This window comes from Canis aureus, chromosome 20 (assembly GCF_053574225.1).
Source record: "Canis aureus isolate CA01 chromosome 20, VMU_Caureus_v.1.0, whole genome shotgun sequence".
Classification (NCBI taxonomy): domain Eukaryota; kingdom Metazoa; phylum Chordata; class Mammalia; order Carnivora; family Canidae; genus Canis; species Canis aureus.
Genome location: NC_135630.1, coordinates 6,897,631 through 6,921,249, shown reverse-complemented (window position 1 = coordinate 6,921,249; position 23,619 = coordinate 6,897,631). Strand labels below are relative to the sequence as shown.

General features: G+C 40.4%; 1 protein-coding gene and 1 pseudogene across 16 annotated transcripts in view; both read right to left on the bottom strand.

The window, feature by feature from the left end:
- Positions 1-23,619, bottom strand: part of INPP4B (inositol polyphosphate-4-phosphatase type II B) — a 711,205-nt gene that overhangs the window by 8,557 nt on the left and 679,029 nt on the right. The gene's annotated exons all lie outside the window — the stretch shown is intronic.
- Positions 12,187-12,267, bottom strand: LOC144292013 (U4 spliceosomal RNA; annotated as a pseudogene).

Below are 23,619 nucleotides of genomic sequence, written 5' to 3'. Positions count from 1 at the left end.
CCTACAGTCAGGGGCCCGACCGACCCCGTTACTTGGTCGACGTTCTACGGCACATTGGGTGGCAGCATGCAGCAGGCTTGGAAGAAGTGTATTTTTATTTTTTTAAGACTTTATTCATTGGCTTATGAGACACAGAGAGAGAGAAAGAGAGGCAGAGACACGGGCAGAGGGAGAAGCAGGGAGCCCGACATGGGACTCGATCCTGGAACCTAAGGATCACGGCCTGGGCCCAAGGCAGACGCTCAACTACTGAACCGCCCAGGCATCCCGAGAATTGATATCTTTGTGATTAAGAGAAGCTTCCTCGCCCAATATTAGCTCTCTAGGATCTCTCACGTTGTCTCCTGTCCAGTGTAAGATGAAGGTTCTCTGCAGCAAATCTGAACCTTGTCGAAACCTGGTGTCCTCCCCCACGTTCCTTGTTAGCCGAGAAGTACCATCTCCTACATCGACTCCCTCCCCATCACGTATCTATTAACCAAATCATAAATGTCACATTCTGATTACAAATTTAGGTGAAATATTAACCACAATCTATCCATATAAGGGTAGAGAAATACTCTTTCCTTCCTAGTGGGGCCCCCTGTGGATGGGCCCCGGACGAGGAATACAGTCCTGGCCAAAGTACGTTGAGGGGGTTTGGTGAAAGTCCTTAATCCGCATACGGGGATGAATTTATACTGGATGGCTTTTTTTTTTTTTCTTTTTCTTCCCAAACCACCGCCAGAGCACATTTAACATTTTCCAGTCTGTTTGCTGAGTAGGCCTGAGAAGTGAGAAATCACTAAATGAAAAGGCTGTGGTGTTTTGTTTTCTTTCTGGAAGGATAGTTCTATAATTGAATTACTTTGTTGTTTACCGGCTTCATTCCCTGGAGATTAGAATAACACATTAAAAGCGCCCCACACGTAATGATTCTCTTGCTCGGCTGCAGTCCACAGCAACACGGCCTGTGTGGCTGCCCCCGAACGTATGGCTCGAGCCCCCTGACCAGGTCACGACCACAGGCTCACTTCCTCGTGACCACAAGTGAATTCTTGAGCACTCTGCACGCGTAAACTAGAAAGGAGGTGTTGAGCAACGACATTAGTGATTTTCTCACCAGCAGGGCATGAACAGTAACTGATTAGCGGCTGCCTTGCAAGGGCCCCGGCCATCCAGGGTCTGGAGGTCCCCCCGGGGCACCTCACGCCGTTGTCTCCACTGGACGTGGGACACCATCAGTCGTTTGAGGGCAGTTACAGAATCTGCAGGATAGAAAATGATCTTTTTCTCTGGAGAGAGACCTGTCCAAGCAATCACTGAAAAACAGGTAAAAGGGAATGCCTTTTACATTCATCACTGCCCACGGGAGGAGGCATTTCCTTAAATAAACCGGATCGGAGTGGCTCAACGACGACATCTGCGCTTCCCCCTCCTCCCATGGGCGACCCGAGCACCTGCTGCGCCCTCCCCGGCCACCCGCTGCCAAAAACAAAGGTGACGCACGTCCTTGCTTCCCCTGCTGGTTAGCTGTCCCGGAGGAGCCTTGCCTGTTTGCTCTTTCATTCCTTCATCCACTACAGCTCCTTAGGCTCCCTCAAAGCAGAAATCCCAATTAAAACGGACTCGAGAGACATCCCCTTGCGACCGAGAGCTGACATCCTCTCCTGCCCTGCTGGAACCAGAGCACCCCACGCCCGTGCAGCCAGGGCTGGGCCTGGGCACATCAGCTTGCAGTCCTGAGCTAAGGGCCCGAGCCAGCACCTCACGCAGCCCTCTTGGGCTCCGCGTTCATCCAACGATTGACCTTACAGAGCACCGTGTAGGAGGCCCTGGCTTTCTAGATTGCGTCAGATTCTCAGGCTGGCAGATCTGTGTAAAAATGAGCGCAATGTAGGTCTGACATCAATAAGGACTTTGAGAGCAGTGCGGAAACCATAGCATCACCGATTCTCAGAGGCCAGGGCGACCTGAGGAGCCCTTCAAGGTGAACTGCACGCCCTGTAGAGGAGAAACCCAACGCCACGGCCTTGCCTGTGCTTCACAACAGCATCTGCAAGGCCCGGATCCGGAGAATGGAGCTACCCTGCTTCACGATTTGCTGCCTCTATGGTAGTTTGATCAAATAAGGGGAGAGGGACCTCTTGTTTTCAGGTTAGATCGAGGCCCGTGACGTCTAGAACTCGGAATACTCTTAAATGTCAAAGTATCTTACCAAAGTTTTCCAAAAGTTTAATAATTTAATAATTTTAATTAATCATTCGAACATTAAAAGTAACATTTCCAGAACTTTTAAGAAACTGTGCAACTATTTAAATACAGGGTGAGTTTTAATAAGACTGTCAACAGCAGGATCATTTCCAGGGACCTAGAAGCAAGAGGAGCCTTTTGTGGCCTCTGGGTCATGGGCCACATTTAAGATGGTCTCTTCCTTCTAACTGAATTTCAGAATCTAATTCAAAATACATTATGTAGATGATAGGAAAAGCCCCTAAATGAAGAAATTACTTTGAAGACGTAATGCTGTGTCACTGCTCGGAATGCCTGGGTTACCTACAGGTTTCTAATCATCATGGACCAGTATGGTGTGAAAGAAAGAGAAGTATTCAAGCAAAAAAAAAAAACCAAAACAAAACAAAAAAAACCCCAAACACTCAAAGGAAGCAGGAGTCCTCCCCGTAGGCCACTGCATGCATCTCCAGATGGGACGTGTTTTGGGGGGAAGGGGCCTGTTATGACACAGAGGACACCAGGCCCTGATAACAGAGGTGATAGTGAGCTTGGGAACCTGGCCCGTCAGAGTTGTTGGAATTCCCTGAGACTGAGGAGCACCCCATGGGCTCAGGGAAGAGGGAACTGTATGGTTAAGAGACTGATTTCAGGGGCGCCCGGGGGGCTCAGTGGGCTGAGCATCCGCCTTGGGCTCAGGTCATGACCCGGGGTCCTGGATGGAGCCCCAGTGTCCGGCTCCCCACTCAGTGGAGAGCCTGCTTCTCCCTCCCCCTCTGCTCCCGCTGCTTGTGTTTTCAAGTAAGTAAATAAAATCTTCAAAAAAAAAAAAAAAAAGAAAAGGGTGTTTGATGTCAAAGAGTCAAAGGTTCTCTAGTGTAAAGTCTGGGCTACCCTGGGAGGCAGAGGGAGTGCGTGGAAGTGGGACAAAGGTCTCCCAGTGTCCTGTCCCACCACGGCCACGCGGCTCCAGCGGCCGTCTCTTATGCATTTCTTGCAAACAGTCAAACTGGTCCGGGTTATTCTCTCCACGGGCTCAAAAGGGGTCCCAAAACTTGCTCCAGTGGCACACAGGGGATTTTTTTCAATCTGTCCAGTGGAAAAGCCATCCCTTTCACTTTATGATCGGGCTCCTCAAGCATAAGGTTTCTTGCTCCTCTCGGAAAGTGGCAGGTGTGATTTCCTGCTAGTTGTTCCATTAGGTGAAGTGGCTCCAAAATGACTTTCATCTCTACCTTCCTGTGACTGAGTCTATTCAAACACGGCTGCAGGACCCTAGAGATGCTGTTTTCCCCCCACTAATACAATAGGTGACAGTTCAGTAAGAACTGGCAGAGGCAGGGAGCAGAAATCAAAGAACGCCAAGCATGCTGATGTCGTGTTTGGTCTCGAAAGGTGTTCTTACTCCTTCTTACCTCTTTTCAGAATGTTTAAAAAAAGAAATGTGTCTTATTCAGCCACATTGATTTAATTTCTCCCTCGTATCACAAGTCACAATCTGAGCCAAAGGGAGACGCTCAACCCCTGATACCCACCCAGGGATCGATCGATCTATCTATCTATCTATATAATTTTTTTTAAGAAAAAGAGAAAGGAGGAAGAAGGATGTAATGAGTATAATTGCTTCCATCAGATGATTATCAGAGAACCGATTCCCATTTTGATCTTAGAATTTTAGAAAGAAGAATATTATTAAATCAAGATATTTGGATGGGAGGTCCAGAAAGAAATACTGTAAATGATTAAAGGACTGAAGGAAAAAGCTTATGAGGAGGTGTTGAAGGCTCCTTTTATTTGGGTAAGAGAAGTTCACTAAATCCTGGCGTATCCACTTAAGCCTCTGCATAGCAAAGCCAATACAGTACTCTAGATGCCTTCCAAAACCATTTCCTGGAGGACTGTTATGGAATGAAAGTCCAGCTTACATCCCAGCTGCCCAAAGCTTGTCAAAATAGCAGTGGTGCTTGTCCATCTACAGGGAGGTGGAAATATTTTCAACTGCTCAGCCCTGAGACTGAAGCTCCTGAGTCTCAAGGAGAAAGTTGAGCTATACCCTTCGGCTCCACACTCTGTTGGGTTTCCCAGGTTTGGGTCCCCTCCCGCCACTGCCAGGCCCATGCTATCGCAGTCAGCTGAATGAATCCTGCCAGCCTTTCTCAGGGGCGGTGTCCTGCATTTGGTCTTTCTCGTTGCATCTGAAATGGACAGAGTTGGCTATGAACCAGCTCAACCTCAGACACCACCATTCCTTGTGCCGTGCGTTCCCGGACATTCACTTTAGCCCACTCTTTGGACAGGATCCTCCAGAGGTATCCACTTGGTTTTTGTCTCTGGCACTGGTTGGCGTACTCATTACCTTCTCCAGGAGAGTACATTCTCTTTTTTTGTCCCACCTTCCAATCTTTTCCCATTTTTATTTCCCAATTTTCCCTTTACTCTCACCATCCCCTGCAAAACGGTACAAGAGTAGGATGCTACAATCCAGGTTATCAACTCCTACAAGTGAAAGCTTATGAAATTCCTAGGAGAGAGAGTAAGGTGAATTCGGGAATCTTAGAGTTCAATTTTTGTATACAAGTACATGGGTAACACTGGTAATACATAACTTTGAAAAAGGCAGACTATAAAATATGAAATACCAAGGAAGAATAACCCCAAGGTGTAACTTAACATAGTTTACATATATTATCATTAATCCCTGCTACAGAGATTCAAAATCAAGGGACGACTTCTTAGAGAAATAGACTTTTGTAATGGACAGCGAAGGCTGGATAGAATTTCAGTGGCTAGAAATTAGGTGAGGTTGGGCGAATGTAGATAACAAGAAAAGGCATGAAAATGAGAGTGTCAGGTGCACTTGGGAAGGTGCACATAGCTCACAGTCTGCTTCGGTTACAGCAAGGAAATCAATAAAGGTAGGAAAATTAAACTTAAAAGACAGTTAATTTTTTTTCTTTGTCGCTTATGTATTTTAGGCGTTTACTAAAATAAACACACATGTTTTTTTGCAGTGAGAAATTCAACCGCATTGCGCATTCAACCGCATTTTTAAAAGAAGATGGGGCTATTTCACAAGTGTTTGTGGTTGACAGCAAAAACTTAGACCTTATTCTCTAGAAGGTGGGTGGGCTCAGGAACAGCAGACTGGAGAGATTAGCTAAGTGCCGTAGCACGGCATGAGGCCGCAGGAGAAGAACTTTAGGAAGGAGACTGGAAGATGGGGAACAGGAGGAAAGAGAATAATTAAGAGACTACAGCAGTGGTCCGGGTGAAAAGTTAAAAATCTGGAGTAAAGCAAAAGAAATACAAATGAACGAGAGGCCGTACCTGAAAGACAGAGGGGTGGGGTGAATCAACATCCTGTGGAGCCCACCTTCTATGAATTCTAGACAGAGGTAGCAATTATAAGAGCCAGGAGAGAGTATTTGATCTTGGATACATTTCTTCCCCCTTCTCTGTCTCCTTCTGTAACTACACTGATGCAGATAATCAGACTGAGTCTAAGGACTCATCATTTCTGACACTTGCAACAATTTTCTATAATTCTTGAGATGGCTGTGTGTTTGCCAAACGGGGCTATCTGGGAGGGCAGAGAATATCGCTCAGAGCCGACTGCGGTAATTGCTTACAGTTAACTTTTTTGATTAAAATAAAAAATGTGTCAGTAGTTTCACTGCAGTAGAACCAAGGGAATTCTTAGACACCACAGGTTTTTTTTTTTTTTTTTCCTATATCTGTTTGGTTCATGCTTTGTTGCACTTCAGTCAGAAATCACATTCTGTATCGACTCTCCTCTGTTCAATGGAGTAAGACACAAAGACACTGACCTTAAAAAAGGCTATTTTCCCCCTTCTTTTGTTTTGTTTAGGGTCCCTCTAATTTGCTAAAACTTCCTCAACTCAGACTGTTGGAGCCTAGAGGGATCTCAGAGATCACCTGGTCCAACCTCTTCATTTCTCAGGTGAGAAGGTTGAGGCCTCCAGAAGAGAACAAGGATCTCTGTGGGGCACAGAACAATTAGGTTAATGATATTTTTCAGCTCTCACACAATGAAATAGGACTTCCTCTCAGGCTCCATCCCTAACAGAGAGAAAGAAGTCACTTTCTCACTCCTCAGATTTTATGCATTGTGAAGATATAGTGTCTAGCACATTCCTACAAGGAAAGGTTCTCAGGGTTGAGAAGAAGAGGAGCTGAATACCATGCATACGGCTCATCCTGACCTCTCTGTTCTTCAGCAATCCACATGGCATTTTATTTCCTTTTTCTAGATAATTATGGTTGTGGAATTAGCATTCCTCAACCTGCTGCTATAGCTGCTATTGCTCCAACTTACAAACCACTGGGAATTCCAGGAAAAAAGAAAATGAATGAATGGATTCATATAACACTGATTCACAGCTAAGCTCATAGAATGTTAGTAATAAAAGTCACCATTTATTGAATACTATTTCCCAAAGGCCCATCACTTTACCCTAATATATTCAACCTTCATACTATTACTGTAAGGTAAATACAAAGAACCATTTTGCAAAAGGGAAACCTCAGAAATCTCCAAGGTTGCATCAGCAATAAGGAGTAGAGATAGAATTTGAATCCGATTCCTTCTGACTCCTAATTCCATGCTCTTAATAATTGCTATACATTCTTTTCTACATTCTGCATTTTGCAAGAAACTGTGAAGATCATAGAACCTCCACACATGGCCTTACAGTCTACATAGGAAACCTCAAAATAATCAGAATAATCAGGGAAAGGGATAGTATTTTGTTGTAAATGAAATAAAGTTTTCGAATCGCAAGAGATTTTAGTGTGATCTTGGGCTTAGGTGAGCACACATCCCAGGGTGCCCAGGGTAGCTCTGGCTTATGCCTTTTGCCCCAGCAGGACTTAGGTGGAGGGAAGGAGGGTTAAAGTGTGTACTATTAAAAAGAAAGACAAGGAAAAAAAAAAAACAAGGATATGTGTGTGCTTGCTGTTTGCATTCTGTTGCATGTTGGCTGAATAAGTGTGTAGTGTTATGCATCTACGAGAGGAGAATGGGAGGATGAGTGGAGGAAAGGGGATGGGCTGACAAAGAGATGAAATGACACTGCAAGATGGTATGATTTTACATGGTATACTTGGATTTTAGAAAGATCAGTTTAAAAATACTGTGTGTGTGGGGGGGGGGGGGGCGGTGCCTGGTGGCTCATTCACTTAAGCATCTGACTCTTGATCTCAGCTCAGGTCTTGATCTCAAGGTTGTGGGTTCAAGCCCTGTGCTGGGCTCTGCGCTGAGTGTGGAGCCCACTCAAAAAACAAAAACAATACTGTGTAGAGTAGACTGAAGTAGGGAGATTGGAAGCAGAAAAGCCAGTGAAGAGGATAATGACATAATTAAGGAGTGAGGCAAATAAGACAGGATCAGCATGACAGAGACAACTCGTCAAAGCCAAAAGACACATTGAGGGAAAGGAATGGCAGCATCCCAGTCAACAGACAAGTAATTAAGACTTGCCTAATTATTTACGACTACGTTGTCCCCAGCTACGAGACACTACCCTCACGGACAATGAGAGGACAACAGAAATTGCCTTAATGCACTCATGAAACTTTGGAGCTAAGTGACAGCAAACTGAAATAATGGTACATGCTACCAAAAAGGTTTTCTAGTAATTTGAAAAAAAAAAAATTAATGGTAGAAGTGTATCATTTGGCACAGAAAAAACATAGGCAACCGAAAACTTTTTCCTTTTTTCCAAAAACTGTTTTCATATGCTATTTAACGTCAGCAAAATAGTATCACATCACGATGAATTGTGTTAACTCAATTTTGTTGGTTTCATTTTATGTAATTTGTCCAAACAGACAAGTGCAATTGATTTATAGTTGTGTCATCAGAGCTACAGGTGTAGGGAGTTTATCCCTGGTCTTAGTTTGGGTATATATATATATACATATATAAGCAAAATGATACTAAAAACAGTTTATGTCAGAAAGGAAGAGATGCAATCATTATTTCTTCTTAAGGAGGTTAGTGCAGGATTTGGGTTTGAGAAACACTGCCTAATGCAAATAGGATTGTTATTTACATCACTGGCTTTGACAAGGAGGTGGTTACCCATGATGTGGAGCCCAACATTTTAAGTGGTCTGGTTGACTGGGAGTCAAATTGAAAGGACAGGAGGAAAATATGGGATTACAAAGTAACAGTAACAGCTGAGACCACATCAAGAAGTGTATATCGTGTATAACAAACTCTGAAGCAAGAACATAAAATGAAGAAATACAAGCAATAACACCCAGCCGTATAAGCTATGATTGATACTCAAGACTTCGTACAATAGCTGCACTTGGCTAAAATATGAGTTTTGTGGTTATGTGGTAGACCTTACATATATTTCTTTCCAGAAAGGTGAACAGATGAATGGGCAGAAATTAATTTTATGGCCAATATATAAATGATAATTTGCAAGATTTATTAAAAGACAAAGTACCAAGAAATATGGAAGACAATCCAGATGTCATATCTAATTACTTCAAACCATGAATCAATTAGCAAAGGTCCATGGGTCATATCCATGTGATGTCCTATTGACTTAAGAGTCAGTTTTGTGAGTTTTTGCCAGGTAGTCGTGTTGAGCTCCTAGGCCACATGGCTAAAAATACTTTTTGTTCTTTTAATTCCTTTTACTAAGTAAAAGGCAGTCATTTCTTGAAAATTAGCTTCCAAGAAATTGTTTAGGGGATCATGAAGAACTGGCTTTGTGAAAACAGTTAATCTAGTAGTAACCTAAGATTCCTATACACAGGTATGAAGCCAAAATGTATTAGGACACTTATCCTTTTGTTTTAGAGGATTGTATCTTAATGGATTCCACTCTAGTAAATCAGGGATTAGCTGTTACTCTCCTGACCTTAAAATACTTCCCATTTAGAATGATTAATAAAAAGTAAATGGTTAATTAAAATCCAAAATACAGATTATTAGCCTATACATTCCTGTAATTGTATAATGTATCCGTTTTAAAAAAATTCTCAGCAGATACCATTGTACATAGTATATAGTAATTCTATATCTAGATACAGCAGCATGGTGTTTATACACTGGAGCGTCCAACAATCCTAGGCTTGAATCTGGTTTTGCCTCTTGCTGCCTATGTCACTTGGACAAGCTATATTTGGTCAAACTCTCATTTTGTCATGTTTCCAATGGGGATGATAATAGTATTGTTCTCGATAGGTTAACTACACACACATAAACAACCATGCACACAGACAGTGTATTTAGCATGCCTTGCATAGACTAAGTACTCAATAAATGGTGGCTATTATTATTGGTGTCATACATATTGAATTATACTGAGTAAATGATAATGAAATAATCTACAAAATCTCTCTATTAGTGGCAAATGAAAAATATACAGTGTAACACAATTATCTTTATAAAAGTTTTAATCCACAGTAGTGATTTCAAAAAGAGTATTTAACCGTTATTTCTAATAATATTGTATTGTTATGATTTATATATACTAACAACGCGTATAGATCGGAGTCGGATGGGCTGTTGAACAGTAGGATACTTTTTAACCAAAAGATGTTTTACTTGTAGAATATTGCTTTCTTGCTTTTATTATTACACATTTAATGATGCTTATTTTTCTTATTTTTCTATTTCACACTTAATATAATTGTATGCAGCACAAAAGAACTGTCATTCAATCTTATAATTCATCTTAGTCTACCTGAAATTATCATTTAATTCTGATGTTGTTTTGTTATAATACTTTCAATCAAAAACCATTAATATATATAGAGATTTTTGCTCAAATATTTGTACCTTGAATAATTATAAATATTCAATCTCTTATCATTGAGATAATGATAGAGAAGTTTAAGGCAAACTAAATTATTAAAATGCATAATGATTTCTAAGGGGAAATGAGGTTGCTCTTTTATTATTAAAATAGCTTATTTATTCCCTAGGAATTACTTATTTAAAATTTATTTCTCCAGAAATTGCTACCTGATTACTTAAGTATAACCCATGTTGTTCTCCAATGTTGATAAATAAAGAGCAATTGCATATAGCCATAAATTAAAACAAGTACATAGGATTTTTTTGTCTTCCCTCTACTCTTTCATAAATGGGCGTGCATTTATAAAACAACAATTCCCTGAAAAATCGTACAGTCAGGAATTCATTGAACATTTTCATTAAATATTCTTTTTGAGTACAATGCCTTTATTTTATCTACTAAATTTGCTGCACTTAAATTGCCCAGTTTGCTAAGACAGACTTTCCCATATTGTGTTCCATATGGAGTGTTAACAAAAGTCAATTTTCTTTCTGAAAGAATTTTTATAAGTCTTTCACATATAAAAGGGGAGTGGCTCTTGGGAGCTGAAAACATGCTACTTCTTGGGTGTAAGCAGTTATTTCTCAGGTATTCATGATTATTCATTGAAATGTATACTTTGGTTTTACTCACTGTTTATTACTTATTAATACTTCAACATTAAGTCCTATAAGATGTATTGCGATATTCTGTATAGTCTGAGGAGATATAGCCAAGAAAAACGTCCTTTCTTCTTGGAACACTTATTTAACATCATTAAAATAACTATTATTCAGAGGAACATGAATTAGGAATTGCTGCCCTACAAGAGTTCAGAAAAAAAACATACAGGCTAATTAGAAAACTAAACCATTTAATCAAATTAATAATTCTGACAAAAATGTATTATTCTTACATACATATATTTAGATCAGATGCCATTTTATCTTGATTTTTAATCTGGATAAATAGCCCAATCTTCTTTTCACCTGGTATTGCATGAAATCCAAGACTGACTTAAATGCATGAACCTATCACAAAGGAAAGCAATGTGACTAATATTATAAGTAAAGATAATACCACTGCTCTCATTTCTCTGTCTCTTTTTTGATAAAGTATGAAAGGACACACTACACTGAAATAATATATCATTTTAACTTTCCTAGAAACAATATTCAAACCTTTCTTGATCAAGAATACATTATTGGGGCTCCTGGGTGGCTTCGTCATTAGCGTCTGACTCTTGATTTCAGTTCAGGTCTTTTTTTTTTTTAAGATTTTATTTATTTATTCTTGAGAGACATAGAGAGAGAAAGAGACAGAGACACAGGCAGAGGGAGAAGCAGGCTTCCTGCTGGGAGCCCGCTGCGGGACTTGATCTCGGAACTCCAGTATCACGACCTGGGCCAAAGGCAGAAGATGCTCAACTGTTGAGCCACCCAGGTATCCCTCAGTTCAGGTCTTGATCTTAGGGTTGTAAGATCAAGTCCCTGCTCAGGCTCTGTACTCAGCATGGAGCCTGTTTAAGATTCTCTCTCTCCTTTCTCCCTTTGCCTCTCCTCCACCTCTCTCTCCCTCTTAAAAAAAGAAAAAAATTAAATTAAATTTAAAAAGAATAGACTATTATATCAGAGCCCCATCATATTTAAAGGTTTTTCAAGTATTTAAAAAAAAGTCCCTTAAAACAATTTGTTATTCTTTAGATACATATTTTTAAGAATATGATTTATTACTTTTATTGTGCTAAGCATTGTGCACTCCACTATGGGGAACACCTATAGATATACACATTTCCAGGAGACAAGTCATGTACAAATAACTTATTTTCCCCAGAATTTCTATAAATGCTATATAATCATTCTTCTTTGTAAACAAGCATGGGAACTCTATTGGTGAGTTTTAAATACAGTTGTTGGAAAGAAAGGCTCCTTTCAAGTAGGAGTATTAAAAAAGGAGGGCTCTGGCAAATGGGAACCATATGGTACAAAGGAAAGAGCAGCAGAGGAAGTGTTGGGGGAACAGGTTGTGGGCTTGGTGCTCTGACAAACCCGTGGCGTGTACTGCAACTTAACTAAACTTAACTGAAATGTTTTTTGGGAGGATTGCCCTAGATACTCTGTACGTCTAAAGTCTGAGCTGCCTCAACATCGCCATCATTTACTGTAGAATTCTCAATTAGCAATAATCGCACCTTGGATAAACCTCATTGGCTACGATACTGCCACTGCGCAAAGCTACTGTAGAATTCTAATTCAAAATTTCTACCTCTTCATCACTCACCACGTACCAGGCATTGCATTAGATGCTAAAAAGATGAGTAAGGATTGTTTTAGGCTTCAGGGCTCAAAGACTAGAGGGAGGAAGTATATCTAAATCAATACCAATATGGAGATCTCACAATGGATGTCAAGAAGGTAACCCTCAAGCATAAAGAAAGGAACCGTGAGGCTACACTTAAGAGATGTCATTTGAGGTAGACCCTATAAATATGTGGCAGCTTATAGGAGGGGGTAGAAGCACTGCAGAGGCAGATGGAGCGTGCACAGGGCAGTCTTTAAGGACCTAGGGGGTTTGTTGGTAGGAAAAGGGATACAGAGAGAGAGAGGCCAGGAGGGCAAGGGTCATGTGACAGACCACAGGAAAGTAACTAAGCAAGTAGGGGGTTGACCAGATGTGTGCTCTTTCTTTCTCTTTTTCTTTCTTTCTTTCTTTTTTCTTTTCTTTTCTTTTCTTTTCTTTTTTTTTCTTTTCTTTTCTTTTTTTCTTCTTTTTATTTATTTGAGAGAGAGAGAGAGAGAGAGCACAAGGCAGGGGAAAGGGAGAAGTAAACTCCCCTTTGGGCAGGGAGCCTGACATAGGGCTCAATCCCAGGACCCTGTGATCATGACGCTTAACCAACTGAGCACCACCGAGCACCCCTGGATTTCTGTTTTGAAACATGATTTTTGGCAGCTACTCAGAGGGTGAGCTTCCAGAAGGCAGGAAGAAGGAATCTGGTGAGAAATGGTAATGCTTACTCTCAGGCAGACACTATGTGGATGCTGACATTCTGTGTTGTTATCAGAGAGGAAATCTGTTCATTTCTACTGGTCTTTTTAAAAAATATATATATATTTTATTTATTTATTCATGAAAGACACAGAGAGAGAGAAAGGCAGAGACGTAGGCAGAGGGAGAAGCAGGCTCCAGGCAGGGAGCCTGATGTGGGACTCGATCCCGAGACCGCGGATCACACTCCCGCGGGAGCCAGGGGCAGGTGCTCAACTGCTGAGCCATCACGCGTCCCCATTTCTACTGGTCTTGGTGCCAGTGCTGGTATTTTGTTAGGAAAAATGAGAAATTGGTCTCAGAGTCTTTGTCCTAATAGCAGACCACCACATCCTCAGATAAATAAAGGTTACAATTATATCTATAGTCTTGACCCAGCTTCTCAAAAAATACTTTAGATAGGCTTGAGCATTTAACTCAGAATTTACTTGAATCCTTCCATTTCTCTTCCAAGAATCAAGGAAGAGATAACTCAGACCTAGAAAATTGCAGGAGTACAGTGAATTACTAACTGCCAACCTTTCTACCAGAAAGGGAGAATGTTGCAACAAGAATCCAAATTCAGGTCTTTCCTGTGTCAATTTTTACCTCTGACATAAGGCTTTAACCACCATTCTCTCATTCCTTTGACGCTTAACGTATTCCTAGCAGAATTCTGGCCTATAAAATGTATAAGTAGGCAAAATCATTCATTCATGTCCCCAGAATGTAATTTAGTGCTTTAGTAATAAAATACTAAATGATGCCTAGGACAGCCATATGAATGAAGGTGTCTTCCTAAAAGCCTAAATGGTTTTAGGGAGTTATTTGGACATTGGAGACATCTGTTCTCTTTTCTTAGAAATATTTTATGATCCTAATTAACGTATCACTAAATGTATTTAGTGATATATTATCGTATATCATACAAGTTTGTCTTCACATTTTTTTTTTCAGATAACCTTGCTGACATTTTTAGGCATTCATTTAGAAACTATAGGTCATTTAAAAACCCTCTGATCATGCTACACGCTGTTCTGTTCTGTTCTGTTCTATTATATGCAAAGACAATACAAGAAGACCTGGCTGACTTCTCCATGCACATAATTCAATGTAAATAATATGCTAATCCATAGCACCTGCTTTTCACCTGTTTCTGTAGAGCTGAATGCCTTCAGAGCAGTATCAGGAAGCGCCCACTACTGTATCTGCACACTTCTATATGCACGTATGAGATAATCACTGCTGCAAGTTCAAGTTCATTACAGCCTCATTTCAAGTTCCATCTGGGAATTAAACTTAAATTGAGACTGAAATGGGTTTTTGTTATCCCTATTGTGCTGGTTAGGGAAGATGGCTCATGATCATAGGAGAGTGATGGTGTCTGGGGAAGACTCCACAGAGTTTGGGATAGTTTACACCACACACTCACATATTTCTACAGACAGTCCAGAGAGTCATTTTTTTCTTTTATTGAGATCTGACTTAATCGTGAGTATCTGCTTGCTTGGATTAAGGCTTTGCAACATTTATTTTAATATTTTCTGATCCATTACTAAAACTAGTGCTATGATTATAAGAGGCTGGGTAATCACAAAGGACTCCTAAATCATGCTTAAATATATCCACAGTCCGATAATGACATCGTTGGGCATGAAGTATTTAGGAGATGGAGATAATACTATACATAAGGGATGCAATCTTTATTGGGTACTCTCTTTAAAAAGGGAATAGATGGTCTCTAAGCCTGTGTTGCCTTATTTAGAACAATCTGTTCTATTGAACTTGAATGGATACTTCAAAGTCAGCTAATTTTAACCATTATCATTAGCTAAAGATCGCCTACTAAGCATTTTAGAAGAGTGACCAGAAGTGTGTGCATGAAACCATTCACTAGTTTGAACCTTCTAGATTTTTTTTTTTTTCCCTATTAGTTCAATAAATGTTTCTTGTGGACCTACTCTGGGCATTTCTAATTGCAAGTCACAGGAACCATGGGGCTAATGATACTGCATTTATTTTCAAAAGCATAGTGCATTAATGTTGGTTTGATGGTTAAAGAGACCACTGTTAATATTGACAATCACGGATTCCTAAGAGACACCTAAAAGAGGATTCAAACTCTGCAACCTTTTTGTCACATATAAGGACACACTTGACTCTGAAGTAGAGATGGACTCTGGACTTTACAGACAGAAGAGGCCATGGTAGATACAACTGCCAACCCCGAATTCATAAAATAAAGCAGGTCTTTGTCAAGCAGGAAAGCTATTTTCTACCCTTTCTCTGATTTTTATATATGCTTTAAGGCTAGTTGAGATCATGCTCATTAAATTCTTTGAAAGAAAAAAAAAATTCTTTAAAAGAGTACAAAAAGGGGAATTACAGAAGTATTTAAGTTGACCAAAGGGACCTATCCTTTCTCTGATTTTTATATATGCTTTAAGGCTAGTTGAGATCATGCTCATTAAATTCTTTAAAAGAAAAAAAATAAATTCTTTAAAAGAGTACAAAAAGGGGAATTACAGAAGTATTTAAATTAACCAAAGGGACCTTACTATGCACATTATATTCTGGGTCATCAGGATTATCAATAAAGTGGTCATTTCAAATTAGAAGTGTTATAAAAAGTATTTGTTGAATGTTGTATAGATTTTCTTTTTTTTCAAGATTTATTTAGTTATATATATATAAAAAGATTTGTTTAGTTATTTATTTGAGAGTTCATCTGCATGTGGGAGGGAGGGGCAGAGGGAGAGAGAGAAAGAGAAGCAGACTCCCTGCTGAGCGCAGAACCCCACATAGGGCTCAATCTCCTGACCCTGAGATCAGGACCTGATCAAGAGCCAGAGATGCCACCCAATCAACTGAGGGAGCCACCCAGGTGCCCCTAAATCTAATTTTCTATAAACGTTTCTTTCTTATTCAAAGTTTCATTCTAGGGGGACATCCTGTGAATCCTTTAACCATAACAACCACCACCACAACAGAAGCAATTAGTCTATGAGTAGTTTAGGAGCTGGAAATGCTTTCTTTTAAATGAGAGCAGCTAAAACTATTAACAGTGCTACCTAAGTACATTTGACTTACAGAAAAATCAGCCTCCAGAAGACACACTGTTAAATGGGTATCTCCCTTTTGCAAAATGCTAAACTTTCAAAGAGACCTTTGATTAGGAAATGAGACGCAACGGCTTATGGCACAGACCACGTAAACTGAACAAGAGGCTGGGTAACTGTAAAAATGTAATCTAAGGAAGTGATGGGAAGGTGGAGAAAGTCAGCCCCAAGGACTTTGGAGTCCCAGGCCAGCCTAAGCTTCAGATCCCAGATAGAAGCTATTATTGGATGTTTTGGTCCCTAATAAAGTGCCAAAGGTGACTGGGAACCGCTTAGCCCAAAGGCACACAAAACGTCCTACAAGGAAACGAAGAGCCTCAGGTACTAAATTGGTAACTAAATCTGCAGGGCGTTGGTAATGTTAATACATCACGTCCGCGGTCGTGACAGGCTGTCCTGACGAAGGGGAAATCTGCTGTCCTCGAGCCTCTGGAAATCCGAACAATACTAGTGACAAGAGGAAATGGAAGAAGCAAGTCAACGTGGAGCTGTATTTTGCAAATGAAATGCCCCTTGTTGTCCCGTCCCGGTTACCTGAGAGCCCTGAAGGCTCTGATAGGAAAATTTTCTCATCCCTCACTTGTCAACTGCACAAATGATGGAGGGGCGAAAAACACGAAGTTTTCCTCTTAAAGTTTGTAATGTTCTGTGATGTCAGGGTACCCATATCCACACTGACAGGCACCATGGAGATAACTAATTACAGATGGAAACCTATAAATACATCATCGCATAACAAACCAACAATTAGGAAATGTAGCACATTTCACAGGAACTTTTGTAATGATAAAAATATTCCATTTTATGATGAGGATGTTAAAAACCAACCATAAAATCTTTCCATCTGCATTATTTTTATCTGTTTGCCTTATTCTAAAGTTACAGAAAATCAGGGCAGCCTGGGTGGCTCAGTTGGTTAAGCCTCGGACTCCTGATTCTGGGTCAGGTCATGATCCTTGGATCGAGCCCCACATCGGGCTCTGTGATCACTGGGGAGTCTGCTTGAGATTCTCTCTCTCCCCATCCGTCTGCCCCTCCTCTGCTCACATCCTGTTTCCTCCTCTTTCTCTCAAATAAATCGATAAATCCTCAAAAAATATTTAAAAAATGAAGTTTCAGAAAATCAACCTAAATTCCTGATTGGCTGCCACTTACAAAATCTATTATTCTTCCTTTTCAGTATTGGTGAGTGATCAAAGGTGAGAACGAAAGCGAAGATTCTTTCAAGTAACGGCTGAATTTATCTATTTCCACTTAAGATTCAAAAAAGGCAAAATCTCAGTAGCTATTCCAGAAGTGAAAGACAGTTTGACACATGCAATCCCGGTGCGGGACTTGAAATTAAGGGGTCAGTCAGTACTGACATGAACATCAGCAAAGACTCCTAAGCCAAACCAGAAATAAATCTGCCTAGAAATACAGATTATGGAAATTCTTCCATAGTCACAGGGAGAAAAATGAAGGCATAAAATCTGGAACTCGTAATATTCCATTACTGATGCTTCTATCAAAATGTGCTTTCTTCTTCCCTCGTGCAGTGCTCTTTTTCCTTCTTATTGAACATTTATCTAGAATCCAGAGTACCTAAGATTTAATAGGAATTTAAAAAATATATATTCTTTTCGGCCCATTATTCCTCAAGACTCCATTCCAATGCCCCAGGCAAAGGGAGCGTCAGAGGGTCTTGGCCTCCTGTGGACACTTGGAGTATGTTCTGGATCTAACCAGATGGCATCCACCATATGCAGCCCCGCATGTATTTGTGTGCATCTTGTCTGTCCTACCAGACTGGCGTTATTTTAGGACAAAGAACATATTTTATGTACCTAACATGCCTTATCCTAATGAATCATACATAAAAATACCATTTGAGTCAAGGTCCCTCCAGAGAGCCAGGCGTTGCTCTTTCTGATACTTGGGCCGTATCCTAGGCTAGTTACTCAAGAACTAAATGCATTTGATTAAAATGGATTGTGCCTTAGCCTCAGCAAATCCCCGAAGCTCATTAGCACCACAGAGATTTAGAGTAATAGTTATTTGTACACCAATTGGATCTTTTAATCAGTTTATATACAGACGTGAAAATTAGGACTGATTCTGATTCTTGGCCTCACTCAGATAAAAAACAATCCCTCATTTTCACAAATGGTTTTTAAAATGAACATCATTGTATCATTGCACTATTATTTCTCAGAATGTGCCCTTTTTTTCTCTCTCTCTTTTTTTTTTTTGTCCATAGAGTATCTTTGAGGAAGCTTTTTAGACGCAATCTGTTCTTTGTTCTAATAGCACATAATAGAACAGGCTAGATACGCTCCGGTTCAATATTACGTTTAAAGCACAGCAGAATTCATATAGGACTCTTGCGTAATAATCAGGATGAAATACTCAAGACAAGAAACGTTTGAGATTTAAAAAAATAAAATACAAATCCTAAAATGGAATTCTATTTTGCAGAAGCATATTTTTTTATATTGCTGAGACATTTTGATCCCATATTAAAACCAGCGGGGAGGCTCTTGGGCAGAATCAGCTTGTGATGATCTATTGCAAGATACCTGGTTCTAACACGGCTTTCCCTCCTTCTGGGAATAAAGGGTGCAGGTTAACTTGGGTTGAGCAGTTATGGTGTTCGCCGGTCTGGAGAGGAGGCCTAGTAAAATATAAACTAAGGGGAGAGATTAGGTTTTTGATCGAGTCACAGATTTCTAGCCCCATGTCTTGCCTGCCTCAGTCTGACCAAATTGGCCACAAAGGGGAAAAGTGCAGGTTGGTTAGAATCACCTGGAAACCCATGTGTTTGTGGAGGGATCGGGGCTCCTAAATGTGGATACTTACAAAAGCTACTTCTCTAGTTTTCCTTAAGGTCATTGCTTTCTCAGAGAACATGACTTCATAAAGTGATCTGCTTTTAATATTTACTGTCCTTATGTCTCAATCTTAGCCTCTAGCAAAACACACTGAAATTTCTAGAGTAACTGATAGTTTCAAAGTCTCTTGTGGGTGGAATGTATCCTTCTTTTCAATTTTCCTGTCTGGTAATGATATCAATTTAAGACGACCTTCTTTCTGCAGCCCTAAAAGTGACCCCACAGTCCCTCCAACACCTGTGGGAATTAATTGCTCCTTATCTAGGTTTCCAAAAGCAGTTTATATATAATATCATAAAAAAAACTTAAGCCATAATTATTTATTTGTGTGTGATTCTCTCCCAATAGGCTTTGAGCTTCTTCAGGACAGCAACATAACATATTCACATAAAGACTCTTTCTTCCTTTCCTTTCCTCTTTCCTTTCCCCTTTCCCCTTTCCCCTTTCCCCTTTCCCCTTTCCCCTTTCCCCTTTTTCCTTCCCTTCCCTTCCCTTCCCTTCCCTTCCCTTCCCTTCCCTTCCCTTCCCTTCCCTTCCCTTCCCTTCCCTTCCCTTCAAGATTTTATTTATTTATTCATGAGAGACACAAAGAGAGGCAGAGACACAGGCCGAGGGAGAAGCAGGCTCCATGCAGGGAGCCCGACGTGGAACTCGATCCCAGGGCCCCAGGGTCACGCCCTGGGCTGAAGGCGGACCCTCACTACTGAGCCCCCCAGGTGTCCTTCTTTCTTTCTTTTTTTTTTTTTTTATAGAAGAGAGAGAGAGAGAGCAAGTGCACAGGAGCATGAAAGTGGGTTGGAAGATGCTCAGAGAGCAAGAGAGAAAGAGAATGTCAGGCTCCGTGTCTGGATCTCATGACCCTGAGATCATGACCTGAGCAGAAACCAAAAATTGGATGCTTAACCAACTGAGCCACCCAGTAATTCCAAAATGAAGCATGATTCTTGGTAGATAATAAGCATTCAAAAATTGCTTCCATCTTTGATGTAAGAGAATATTCTGAGCCATCTACTCCTTATGGTGAATGAAATACTTTTTAAAGAAATAATTACAATGAAAAAAATTTTAAATAAAAAAAGAATTATGGTCAACCATAGTCGGCCTATGTAGACCCCACGTTGCAGAAAGAAAAGCACAGTCACCATCTGGCCTCTGTGGTGGTAAATGTAGGCCTTTGAGGACAGATGTCTGCACCCCAAAGATGACATAACCTAGAGTTAGCTCAGGGGTCTAGCTTCACCCTTCACTTTCCCATCCCTGTGCTTGGGCCTTCATGAAGTAAAAGGCATCCTGTTCTCTTTGACATCCTTGTGCTGCTTGTTCAGTGGAGAACCAAAAGAACTAAACGCAGCCCAAAAGGTCTCTCTCACCAATTTTCAAACTTGGACAAGACTCTGTGGTCTTGGAGCACCTGGTGACTCAGCGGTTGAGCGTCTGCCCTCAGCCCAGGTCATGACCCCGGGGTCCCGGGATCGAGTCCCGCATCGGGCTCCCTGCATGGAGCCTGCTTCTCCCTCTGCCTGTGTCTCTCCCTCTCTCTCTGTGTCTCTCATGAATAAATAAAATTAAAAAAGAAAAAAGCACAGACAAAAGGTAAGACGGCTCGATTATACCACTTCCTTGCTGTGAAGACTTGAGCAAGTCATCTAATCCTTCTGTGGCTGTTTCCACGTTACAGACTTAAGCTATAGGGTTTCAAATAAGGTTCAAGGGAGTTCATTTTTGTCAAGTGCCTAGAAAAATGTAGCAAGCATTTTATAACGGGAGGGAAAAGAAAAAAGCAAGGAAGGAGGGAAAGAAGGAAGGGAGGGAGGGAGTAGGGAAAGACCGACCTTGGTCTTATTTTACTTTGCGTTCTTCATGTTACGTTTAGAATATACAACACAATTTTGCTTGCGATTATTTATAAAGGGCCTTAAAAACTAAGAACGCTTTGAGAGACGGTGGCAACAGCTTCCAAAAAGGGCAGAAGGAGCTGTACCTACTTTTACATCGTAGAGGGATTTTTTTTTTCAGTCGTAGAGGGATTTAAACCATTAAGCAGAACACAGCGACCATTTCCAGATACTTGCAGGCTGATGTCGGGAAGGATGGACTGACGTACTCTACCAACTGACATACTCTAGGTTGATCCAAACAGACGATGGATTAACAACGGGAAGTTATGGGGTGGCAGGTGTCAGCTTAACATGAAGATAAGTTTTATAAAATACACGGCTGTCCAACCCCAGGATAGGCTGATACATAAAGTCGCAGACTCCCTGCTCTTGGGTGCAGGCGAGGGAGGCTTAGCTGAAATTCTGTCAGGGAGGCCGTAGAAAGAATTCCCGCCTTGGTTGGCAGGGTCACCAGGTAATCTCTAAGGTCCTTTTCAAATACACAAGTCTCAAAATATCACTAATATGAAAAGTTACAAGTGCGCAGAAATGGATGTATCTTGAAAACTGATTTCTCGGGAAATAATGAGAAGGCTTGAAAAATGATATTTTATTTTGTACCTGAAGCCTGTGACCTTTCACCAACCCATGAAAATAATGAGCAAAGTAATCTGCCTGCATATTTGGGGGAAGTTGATGTGTCAACTGCCAGGTATTCTTCTTCCTCAATTTGTCTCATTTTAATGAGATACACACTATTCGATTTTCTTTTTTTACTGTATTTTTTTGTTTTACTTAATATTAAATTTAGTGGCCCAAATAGCAGTGGGAGGATAAGCACATGTCTTACAAGTCATAAAGACTGGGTCATCCGAATGGAGGTGCAATTTATAAACAAGATCAAATTAGGTCTAAGGAAAATGAACATAAAAAGAATTTATATATATAAGCTATGGTACTTGTATTTATGTGTATATATGTTATGTTTATGTTGATAGCCATATATATGTGCATACATATATACACACACATATAGACATTTCTGCCTACAATTTATAACTTGGGCCCTCACAGAGAGTAACATTAAGAAGATTCATTGCAATTCACTTTTCCATTTCAATTACTTTATTTGGATCATAAGTCTTGGCAAGGCTGCAAAATTCACTTTGTCAAAAAAAAAAAAAAAGAGTTGCTTTAGACTATTCTCTGAGGTGGCCTTACGGTATTTCCTCAAACTCTGAGATCTAACCTTGCTCCAAGAATTCTAGGTAAATTCCTGCTTTTGCTTAGAGAAGCATGTGTCTTCTCAGTTCAGACCCAAGAAGGGAATGATGTCCTGCCGTCCTCTGGCATCTCTGCTCCTGCTCCCCCCGCAGCAGATTTCAGGTACAGAATCTTCCCTTGAGAAACCTTCCACAACACTTAGCTAAAGGGCTAAGAACAATATCCAGGTGAAAAAATAGTAATTACTTTATTAAGCATGTACTCATTGATCAAAACCCTGTCAGGCCGGAGGATATCTAGTTTCCCTTCCAACACTGATTCAGCAGGACAAGCTTATGGATACACTTCTGTTCTGACAGAAATGAAAAAAAAAATCAGTGTTAGCCACTCTTGTTGAGATCGTTCAATGAAATATTTATCTTGAGTCAAAATATTATATTTTGCCTTTAGGTATCTTGGCACCAATGGAGATAGAAGGCCACATGTGAATAAGGGCGAGAGCACTGTTCAGCAGTTACTTATTTCTATATATATATTTATATTTAAAAAATATATATTTATTTATTTTCAGAGACGTGGCAAGAATGTCAGATTGCCTAGCATTTTCCTTCAAGGAGAAATAAACATCTATGGGGAGTGCAGACCATCTGACCATCTTCCTAGAAAGGAACTTTGAGCTGCTGGGAAAAATTCCAGTCTAGATGATCTGTACAAGCCGAAGGCCCATCTGCCGTGGCCAAGGGGTCCCGGCCATGAGATACAGGAAGAGTTTCACAGAAATGAAAGCAGATGCTTGCCTCTACCTCATCAAACCCCGTGCAAATGAGAAAACTTATTTTTCCCTCCTACCCTCTGGACACATGGCTTCAGATTTTTTCAAGATTTTTTTCAGTTTTCTTTTTTCTTTATGTGAGCAAATGGGTTAGACCAAAATTTTGCTTCCATTACTGATCAAACTCCAGGAGGAAATCAGCAGAGTTTGGCAGCATATTGGAAACATGTACTAACACTATTTTGACATTTAGCTCAAGATGAGGATATTCAAAAGGCAGTCGCTGACTTCTAAATTAAAGCTAATATTTTTAAAATACACATAAACTGATTTTTTTACTAGCACTAATATGCCAACATCCTCAAATTCTGAAGGCTTTTAAAAAATACTGAATATTTTTCATTCTCCTTAGAGTCCCAGCATCCTAGCCAAGAGAGTGTATCCTTCTTTTGTTCTTCAAGGGGTTGGGCAAAGGTGGCAAAATAAACATCTACACATTCATGCTAAAACTATAGAAAGCAGACTGCAAAGGAACATGACTTTCTTTTACTTGGCCGAAATCGTAATAGAAAGCAATTTCTATTTTCCATTATGGTCTGAAACCATAACCTCAGTAATACAAAGTTTGAATTTATAAAAGAACTGTAAGGATTGCATTTTGAGGAGATTATAACAACTACATGAATATCCAACTGCATT